Genomic DNA, 11,282 nt, shown 5'->3' with positions numbered 1-11,282 from the left:
TGGTCGGATCCTCGTCGTGTTTGTTGTCAGCCTGTTTCCCTGTGGACTTTATCATTAAAATAAAACATCTTCATCTTCATTCTGGCCTGCCTGCGTCCTGCTTCTCACCTCACCAAAACCCGAATCATGACACTGAAGACTTATCAACTTTATCTCTTTTATACCTTTACTTTTATGAAAACTGAAATTTAGACAAACCTGAGAAACAGTACGAATAACGGAAATTTATACAGACCTGAGAAACAGTGCAATGGTGTATATTAAGGAACAAGTGTCCTTACCTTTCGTGTGGGCCCTACACCAGAGGGCTTTGGAAAGTCTGTGCCTGACCGGCCAGTCCAATTTCTGCTCATGTGTCAACACAAACCATCCTCTGCTACCAACTGTTAAGAATGAAAATCCTAATCGATGAATCATGATTTGTATTGACACACGGAGCATAAAATCAGCCAAGAAAAGCATTCAGACTTTACTTATTTTATTCACTTTCAGCGCTGAAAGGAGACGCTTTACCATTACATTCGAGAAGAGTTTCTAAAAAAGTCTGCAGCATCTGAGGAGGAGGAGGCTAGCTGATTATATGGACTGAAGACACTCCCTGAAATCACACCATGTCTCTGTGGCCTGATAAGTTTCTGTTTCTCTGAGGAATGGACCTTAGTGTCAGAATCAAAAATGTAACTCTTTACAATGGGCCTTTTGTCTAACAGCATGTGACTCTTTCTCTACCTGGTAAAGCGTCAACACTTTATATATATTTTCTTAATTAAAGTTTTTTACTGACTTGTGAAATGTGATCCCTTTGGACCTTGTTATCTTGCTCTCGTAGTGTTTACAATATCAAAACTCTGCGTCCCTTTTTCAGATTCTTTGCTGGATTGTGTCATTTCCCCGACCACCAATATTTCTGACTAATATAAATATATATATTTAATATATATAATATAATTTGGCGCACTGCCACGGCGCGCACAGCAAGTCACATGATGTCCAATCGCTCTGCCTCACCTGCCTCCCCTGACTGCACGTCACTGATATATATATATATATATATGTATATATACACACACACACACATACACTCCTGATCAAAATCTTAAGACCAGTCAAAAAATTGCAAGAATTTGCATTTTGCACTATTGGATCTTAAGAAGGTTCTAAGTAGAGCTTCACAATGTTAAAAGAAGAAATCAGCGTGTGAGGGTTCTCACATTAACCAGCCAGAGAGACGCTGAATGGAATTCAAAAAATAATCTTAATTTATTACAAAAAAGTAAAAAAATAATCAAACAATGAAGAATTGGGCCCAAAACTGAGGTCAACATAACAAACTACAACTCAGGTGGTAACACAAAGAACTCAAGCACAAAACTGACCTAACAAACAAGACATGAGGGGAACTTAAATAGTGGCTGATCAGACCACTGCTGACACACAAGGGGTAATTAAACATACAAAAACAATACCAAATCTTTAAATTAAACAAACAGACTGAAACTACCAAATAGAAGAAACATTAAAGAAATGGTCAAATTAAATTAAAGAAAACCAAATTTCCCCGTCCCCTGGCAAACAAATGGAACGGCCCGCTGAGGAGGTTTTGCCAGCCATATATGGATGTCAATTAGCTGGAGCTCTTCTGTGAGCCTCAAGCAGCAGCTCCAAAGGAAACTGGTAACTCAAAACAAATAAATCAATTTGTTGCTTTTAAACAAAAATATAAAGAACTGACAAATAAAGTTAACTAAATGTGTGCACTGCAAATAGTTAACTAAAAGGTCAGACTAATGAAAATAATTTTTAATAAAAATCGAAACTATTCACTAATTAATGTCTAAATTAATGTAAAGGATAAACAAACAAAATGATTACCATTCAGGTCTGTGTGACAGTAGGGTCAGCTGTCACACAGCGTAAGAGACAAAAACTTTAGAGCGGGGAATTAAATGAAAACTGCATTTACACTCAAGCATGATTTTTTCAGCTGATCAAAAGTTTAAGACCATAGCTCAAAAAAACCTGAAAACCCCCCAAAACAGAAATCAAAGTCATGATCCATTTTCTGTGTTTATTTTTGAGTTGTTTCTGTGTTTATTATCCTGTTCCCTGTGAGTTTCTGTCTCTGCGTCTTCCCCGTTGATTGTTCCCAGGTGTGTCTTGTTCCCTTGATTACCCCGTGTGTATTTAAACCCACCTGTTGTCTTTTTCTCTTGTCAGATCCTCATCGTGTGCTCACCCTCATGTTATGTGGTCAGTCTGCTTCCCTGTGCCGTCTCTGTGGATCATCATTAAATCATTCATCACTTCTACCTGGGTCTGGCTGCGTCCTGCTTTCACCTCACCAAACCGCCACAACATATCATGACACTTGCCATCCATCCCCAAATGTTCTCAGTTGGGTTTAGATCCAGGGAAAATGCAGGATGGTCCAAAAACATTGATGTTGTTCTCTTGGAAGAACGCCTTTGTCAGGCGGGCATTGTGAACTGCAGTATTGTCCTGTTGAAAAACCCAATCATTACCACACAGACGAGGGCCCTCAGTCATGAGGGATGCCCGCTGCTGTTTGATGCCCCTGTATAACCTGAGCTCCATTGTTCCATTGAAGGAAAACGCACCCCAAATCATGATGGCGCCCCCACCACTGTGCTGTGTAGAAAACATCTCAGGTGGGATCTCCTTGTCATGCCAGTAACGTTGGAAGCCATCAGGACCATCAAGGTTACATTTTTTCTCATCAGAGAAGACAACTTTCTTCCACCTTTCAATGTCCCATGTTTGGTGCACCCTTGCAAAGTCCAAACGGGCAATTTTATGGCGTTGAAGAAGACGTGGCCTTTGAAGACGTTTTTTTGTTTCTGAAGCCCTTCTCTTGCAGATGCTGTCTGATGGTTATTGGGCTGCAGTCAGCACCAGTAATGGCCTTAATTTGGGTAGAGGATCGTCCCGTGTCTTGACGGACAGCCAAACAGATCCTGCAGCTCAGAGCTGGTGAAATTTTTTTGGGTCTACCACTTGACTTTTTTGTTCCATAACCCTCAGGATCATTTAAAAAATGCAAAATGACTGTCTTACTGTGTCCAACCTCAGCAGCGATGGCACGTTGTGAGAGGCCTTGCTTATGCAGCTCAACAATCCTACCACGTTCAAAGTCAGTGAGCTTTTTTGCTTTTGCCTTCAGGAGGTCTTGACAGTGTAAAGACTTGACAGAAAATGACATGGAATCCAGATTTTTGCACAGCTTTTGACTTTTAAAGACTATGGTCTTAAACTTTTGATCAGCTGAAAAAATCATGTTTGAGTGTAAATACAGTTTTCAGAAAATTCCCTGCTCAAAAGTTCTTGTCTTTTGCACTGATTTTTTCCTTTAACATTGTGAAGCTCTACTTAGAACCTTCTTAAGATCCAATAATGCAAAATGCAAATTCTTGCAATTTTTTGACTGGTCTTAAGATTTTGATCAGGAGTGTGTATATATAAAACATTATCAACTACTTATTGCTAAATTACAGGCCCAACTTCTTCTAGAAAACAGTGATGAAGGAATGAACTCATTCTCACCCACCAGAGAACTGAATATCAACATGCACAATCGTAACAATAGCAAACACAAAGTGACAAGATACTGAACTTGTGTCTTTTGAAGCAAATTATATAGCATGAATGGATAACACAAACAACACATATGAGAACATTTTCTAACACACTTTTGTTCTCTCAAATATGAATTAATTTCTGATATTTTGCTTTTTGTGTAGGTTTGGTTAGGATGTCAGCAAATATGTTGCTGAACATCCTGATGTTCAGGTGAACAGCAAACATGTTGAAGACTTTTTTCTCAGTGCACATAAAAAGATTCTTCACATCATTATGTTTGGATTTCTGTTCACATGGTTCTTACACAATGCAATATTCTGTTGGCTATCACCAAGCTGTACCTGTTGTTGGATGCCATTTAATGGTAGAGTTAAATACAGACTTTCTTGTGTAGATGCTGTTAACCCACTGTACTGAGTCTCACATGTGGAAAAAGCAGTTGTTTTTGTTCCTGGATTTTCAGGAAATGGCTGAACTTTGTGGCATTAACCCTCTTGTGGTCTTAAGAGATGGGGTCATTTGGATTCCATGAGTTTGGCAAAGTTGTACCAGACTCCAGACACCCCAGATTCCTTAAAACATGTTTACCATTCGCTAAATTCTCCATCACTGGCTTAGTTAATGTCTGGGAAAGATAGCTTATGTCCCTTTTCCACCACCTCAGCTTGGCTCTATTCGACTTGCTTTGCAAGTGTTTCAACCAGCTTTTTTTTTCCTGCTTTTTTTCCCCTGCTTTTTAGGTTCCTGCTTTGGAGTAGGGCCAGCTGGACTGGCCCTGCTTTCATGGGTGACGCAAGATTCACTCCTGTTCACTGATTGGCCTTGGGTGTGGTCAGATGTAGCAGCAAAGAGAGAAGAAAAAAGAATGGTGCAACATTTCAAACCGTAGACATAATATAATGACTAGACCCCACTGGCTGTTCTGGCGCAGGAAATCCAGCGGCCATCTTGGAGCAGCCATCTCCTACTTGGCTAAACCAAAACAGCAGCAGAAGCCTCAGCACTCCAGGATATTTTGTTCATATCGATGGAATATTGACGTGAAATATCGGGGGATAACATTTCACAAGTGTAGAAGCCTAAATTCAATTTTAGTTCATTCTGACCTTTAGGATAAATTATGTTTATATTTCTTATGATAATTTGTTTATTTGGATAAAAATGATGACTAGTTAAATCTCTATTGCATTCTAATTTGTTATATTGGGTATAGCCCAATATAATTTACAAGGCCTTCTTGTAAATTTGCATATGTAATTGCAGTTAAGAATTTGAGGGTGTGGCTAGGCAGACTTAGTTGAGCAGTTGGAGTGGAGCCACACAGTTTTTTGACCTCTCTCTCTTTCTCTTGCTTAGGACTCTTTTATTTACTCCATTATTTTTGTGGAAAAGTAACATTTGTACCGTTTTTATTTTTGAAGTAAACCGTTAACCTTTATCAAGAGGACCCAGTCTGGTTTTTTGTCGTTTTCATCATCAAGTGGACTGAAGGGGAAGGACGGAGAAACCAAGAAATAATTACTGATATAAATTTGTTATAAAAGTATTAATGATTGCACTTTAAAAATGAGGTAACTTTATGTTATTAAAGGTAAAGTTTAAACAGTAATGATTTCTTGGTTAATGTCAAGTTGTCATAACAAAGACATTTTGAATAATGTCAACTTTGTATTAAAAGTGTCATAATTTACCGAATGACGCTTTATGACAACAGTCATAAATATTCATGAAGACTTATTCATGTTCATGACAGGTGTTATGTCATGTTTATGACAGTGTCATGAGTCTTATTCACCCCCTTCAAATAAAGTGTTACCAATTTTTTAATTATTCCCATTGATGTAGATTATGCATTGATGTAGATTATGCAACACAAAATGGCAAAGACTGTTATTTATGTGTAATTCTTTCACTCTGTCAAAAGTAACATAGCTCCTGTTTTAGTTTTGAAGGTTTCATAAAGACATGATGTGAGGAAGAAGTGGGAAATGTCTTTAAGGAGAGCACAGATGAATCTCAGCTGCTGAATCTCTCTTAAGCTACAACTCCTTGGCTGGAAAACATTAATAAAATGTATATAGACATTATGTATATAACCATGTGCATATAAATATGTATAGCCTAATACATATTATTCAGCTTTAATCATCTTTGTTTCTCTATGATTGTATTTTTTTGTTTGTATATTTATATAAACATGTATTAATATTACTACATAATATATTAAAAAATTATTACTGATTGTGTGCTTTGAAAATGCTCATCACACATCAGTATCAAAATATTCTATTCCGAATATATTCTGTTTTTCCCACTAAGAATGTGTAAATATGCGGAACCATGTATAAGTCAATTAAAAAATCAAACACAGAATTTTTCCCTCGCACACTATTAAAATATCAAACGCACATACAATTTTTCTTTCTCACGTGAATACATAAAAGATTAAGATTGCACATATGAACTAATAAAATATTGCACGCGCATGCATTTTTTTTTCTCTCTCTCGCACACACACGACTAAAATTGCACATATACACTACTAAAATATCACACACACACACACACATACACACAGAAATCATACAGACATACTATTCTGAATGTTAGTTCACACACACATACATTTTCGACCTAACATTAGTCTGAATGCAGGGCCGGACCAAGGCATAAGCAAACTAAGCAGCCGCCTTGGGCCCCAAGGTCACTAAGGGGCTCCTTCAGTGGAGCTGATTTTTTTTTTTTAGTAATAATTTCTATGACATTATATCAAAAACACACAATTTCACTATGAAGTGATTTGTTTTTACAATAATATATATTTGATAATGTATGTAGAAATTATTTTATTGATGAATAGAATAAAAAAATTGCTCTTGGGGGCCCTTGGTAGCCGTGGTAGGTACCGCACGCTTCGCCCATAACATGAGCTGCCGTGCAATGTGCAGAGCGCATCCAAACATCCAAAGGCCCGGTTAAGTAAGCAAAACAATGTCTCAAAAAAGGACTGAAGGGAAAGAAAAGAAGCCAAGCTAAAGGTTTGTTTTAATGTGCCTTGGTAATGTAATGTAAAAGATTCATAAAGCTGCTAAAAAAAAATTAGCTTGATACTGACCTGGAACGGTCCAGTTCAACAGCCAGACATTTATGCTAGAGTCTTTGTGTTTATGTGAAACTTAGTTTAAACTTTTAATGAGTTGATTCTCCTGCTTGGCTATGTTTATTTCTGAGGTTTCCCCGTTTGATAACAATAATTAAAACTTTTTAATGTTTGACATTGTCTAGCAAAGTGTTTTTATGTCAGGCTACATGGCTAATGCATTCATATATCAATGACAAAGCGGTAGCTATATGTTGTTTGCTGCTGATCATTTATGTGGCTAAAACAATATTTTTAAAAACTCACCTGGTGTAAATAAATTTTTTAGCTACTGGAGTTACGCTCAAGAGAAATTAATTTAAACATAGAATGTCATGGATATGTGTGTAGGGCTGCACCGATTGCAGTTTTCTGGCCGATTACCGATCTTTAAAAAGCCTGACATGCCGAATTTGATTTTGGCTGATTCCAATTTTTTTTTTTTGTCTGAAATGTTGCTAAATATAGCAAGAAAGTCACTGAGTTGGCAACAGTGCGGTTAACTGTAAACGTTCAGAGATGACCTGGTGATTTTTAAACCTTTGCTGACGAAAATAAGATCAGGAGATATAGATGGGCTTCAGACAGTGGCGCAAAAAGTGGGTATGCAGCGCATGCAACGCATAGGGACGCAGCACCAGAGGGGGCGCCAAAACCCCGTCTGGAGGGTGCCGATTATGTTTTCCCATACACTTCAGCGCGCCTTACTCGCCTTACTTCACCTCACGCACATAATGAGGTAAATCTAGCGTGAGTTTCACACTTAACGTATCCTGGCCTTGGGGGGGGAAGCGAGCGTATTTTTTCTACGCTGACATTCCTTCCTTCGGGGGAGTGCCGATTTATATTTTCGCATCCACCTGAATAATGTGCAGTTGTGCCACTGGCTTCAGATGTAAGTATCGGCTGATCACGATCCCCCAAAATTAAGGAAATTGGCACTCAGAAATCAACTGGATGATAAATCAGTTGGCCAATAAATGTATCCTATATTATACATGTATATAATGTAAACAGCACTGCCACAGATGCAATAAGTTTATAGCAGGTGTGCGAATCATCTAATCGTCTAACTGTATCAACAGTTAAACGATCAGCCGGTTGTTAGCATAAATAGAGGGGCCCAAAACCAAATTTCGCTGTGCACCAGAAATGATAGGATAGGATATAATGGAGCTGATAGCGAAAGTTCAAGCTGGAAGACTCCGCCCCCTCCGTTCGCCCATCGGCGTCATGCTCATCTCCGACCTCAGCGCTGGACCTCACTCAGCGCGTCCAATCATCAATCAAGCTCTGCATAAAAGGATCCACACCCAAGCCGTCAGCCGGTTCCCAGCTGCGTTCAACCCACCACCGCCCCTTCTCCACCCACAACCTTCGGCTCTCCAGGATAGCACCCTTTCCCGATCTCCACCACCAGTGTCGGGCCCCGGGGGAGAGCATCCCTAATCAGTTATCGGGATGTTCATCGAGTTCACATCAAATCTCAGCTCAAATCAGCTGCCGGGGCCTGAGCACCAAAGAACTGTTATTCATTCCTGTCATTAAATCTTTTAATTGTTCCTTTTTCTTCATCTGAGTCTCTCCAGATTGAACTAATATTACACCGCTACCTCACATAGTACCGCTACCAACATCTATTTAGCAAGATTTAATCAAAAAAAGACTGTAATTAATCTAAAACATATTAAAGTATAGGGACAAAATAGCCCACAAAATAACGCCAAACAATGACTTGTTTATAGTAGACATTACAGTGTTGTGTTCAAGACCACCTAACCCGAGACCAAGACAAGACCAAGACCAGAGTGTATCCAGACCAAGACAAGACCAAGACTTTTAGGGTCCGAGACCAAGTCAAGACCAAGACCGAGGAAAGTCGAGACCGAGTCAAGACCAAGACCAGCTACAGCTACATGACACAATAAAATGTAAAATATGATCAAAATTGCTTCTCAAAATAATCTGAAACATCCATATTCCCCATAAAAAACACCTAGATATTAAATACTTAATACATTTTACCAATATTAAATATTCCATTTCTGTGTTACAATGTGTGATGGTCTCGTGCCATCCCTAAAAACATAACACCCTGGGCATTTGCCCATATTGCTCATGTAAGAAACCACCACTCTCTGCACCATTAAACATAGCAATTGAGGCAATGCCCTGACGGTAAATAACGCTCAGCTATGAACGTTAGCTCATGGGGTGGGGGGTGGTGTTTGAGCGTCGGTCCTTCACCCTGAAGTTCCTTCCCTCGGGGGGCGCCGATTTATGTTTTCGCATCCACCTGAATAATGTGCAGTTGCGCCACTGCTGACCAAGGAGCAACAAGCAAGAAGTAACCAAACAGAAGGCGCTCATCATGACTATTTTCACTCTCTCTCCCAGTACATGAAGCCAGGTAGTCTGACACCATGGCAGACATTACAGCTGCCACTTTGAACAAAAACAATCAAAGAGCAATGTGCATGCTCTGTGTGCTCTTTCATTCTTGTGTTTTAGTTATTTGTTAATTTAAATATCAACGTACATAATTAAATTAAATAATGATGCAGAGCATTACAAGAATAAAGAACAGGTGTTCTGTCAGGTCAGATCGTCGTACGCTTAGCACGAACTCACGGTGTTCTGTCAGATCAGCATACGTTGTCAAATAGTGGTACGCTTAGCTCAGACATGCATACGCTGTCATTACCATATGATTTTATTTAATCAGCAACATAGAATCGTGACGTAGATCATCATACACTTGGTTATTAACAGTTGTATGGCATCCAGCTGCAGCCAGACCTACTTTAAATACACTTTGAAACCATGACAACGCATGTATATCTATCTAGTTATCATATTATGTCATATTATAAACAATTTAATGACTTATTTTCGTCATAACTTGTTGCGTATGCTGAACTGACAACTCCACTGACGGTCGGACTTCTTAAGGCGCATGCGCTGGCATGGTACTCACTGCATGTATGCTATTCTGACAGCGTATGGTAATCTGATAGAACACCGGCTCTCAGTGAGTGACACTCCAGTCCTATCTAATAAGTAAAGAGCCATGGAGAAGAATCGACTGTTTCTGAATGTCACATCACTATATTGGACATAGCGTTGTCCTATATATGCGACAAGTCAGTCAGCACCCCCGCACAATAACTCAGACAGTGAGTGACTTTTTTTCATCACAAATTCTTATGTGTCTCTGTACAGCTAGCTTTGCTAACATCACGTTAACGGAGCTTACCTTCTTTGAGCTACTTTTCTAAGTGACGAAAATAGTTAGACGTTGTCCCCACCGTCTGTAAAAGCGAAGTGCTGCTGAGTTAGCTGTGGCCATCGGATTTCTTACTATTTATGCAGCGCTATTATATTACTGACGATTAGACAAACATTTTCTGCCGCTGAGAGAAAACCACGGCGCATGTCCTGGAGTGCCGCGCGCGAGTGAAAGGTGGGGTGGGGTGGGGAGCAGGAGGGGGGAGTAACAGAAACAGTAGTTGCTTGGATTTTAATCGGTGCATTTTGCATCCACTGAAAACAAAGATGTTAACAAATAAACTGGACAGTATGCTGTACATTTAGTGATATTTTCACAGTTGCGGTCTCGACTGGTCTTGAAATAAAATGCCGAGTCCTCAGCGCCCGAGACCGAGACAGGACCGAGACCAAATGCGGTCGAGTCCGAGTCAAGACCGAGACCATCAGAAAATGGTCTTAAGACCGGTCTCGACACCAAGACCGATCTCGAGTACCACAACACTGAGACATTATAAATATGTTTACAAGCTGCCTATAATGTAAACTAAAAACATTAAGTAATACAGCAGCTCATGAAAGCCAGGTATAAAATACATTAAATAAAGCTTGCTGTAATCTTCGATGAAATAAAACACATGAAAGAAAACTTCCATAGGTTGGATGTATTTATAAGAAATCTGCTGAGTAAACAGTTTGTGACGTAGCATTGATGTGCACATGCGCATTACCACACGGTAGGATGAACTTATGGATAGCACAGATAAACAGAACACCTGTCCTATCACCCTGATGCACGGAGGAATGAAGTGTCTCACTTTCACTCCAAACCAGCGATGGTAGAAACAGAGAACGATCACTCCTTAATGGTGTCGGTTAATGTCAGAAGAAAAGACAGTTTATTTTATAATTTAGGCAAAATTTAGGCACAACAGCCAAAAAAGAAAAAAAAAAAAAAAAACAGAGAGAAGCTTAAGCTTCAGGTTCTCCAAGGCCAAACTAATAAACAAAACCCCCTCTTCCAACTATAAAATAAAATACCACTTGCTAGAAATTAAGTTACAAAGGCTGGCTATCCTGGCTATCCATAAAACAGGAGAAGAGAGGTCTCACAAATCCTCCTGTGATGTTGCCACCTGAACTTCAATCTAATGCCGCCTGCAACAATTAAGCTCCAGTTCCTGCTGTCTGGATGTCCTACCCACACATTTCTTTAAGAAAGTCCTGCCTGTTGTTGCTAATGATCTGATCCAAATAGTAACTCATTGCTCTCTTCAGG

The 11,282-nt window shown here is 39.4% G+C and overlaps 1 long non-coding RNA gene across 1 annotated transcript in view; it reads left to right on the top strand.

The window, feature by feature from the left end:
• Nucleotides 1–3,619, top strand: part of LOC107833671 (uncharacterized) — a 6,284-nt gene extending 2,665 nt beyond the window's left edge. The window contains exons 2-3 of the long non-coding RNA XR_001659440.1: nt 31–33; nt 3,605–3,619. This is a non-coding gene — a long non-coding RNA (uncharacterized LOC107833671). The remainder of the gene's footprint in view (nt 1–30; nt 34–3,604) is intronic.
• The last annotated feature ends 7,663 nt before the right edge of the window (nt 3,620–11,282 follow it).

This window comes from Poecilia formosa, unplaced genomic scaffold, assembly GCF_000485575.1.
Source record: "Poecilia formosa unplaced genomic scaffold, Poecilia_formosa-5.1.2 Scaffold425, whole genome shotgun sequence".
NCBI classification, from domain to species: domain Eukaryota; kingdom Metazoa; phylum Chordata; class Actinopteri; order Cyprinodontiformes; family Poeciliidae; genus Poecilia; species Poecilia formosa.
Note: the sequence above shows the minus strand (reverse complement) of the source record. Positions and strands in the feature narration are given on the sequence as shown.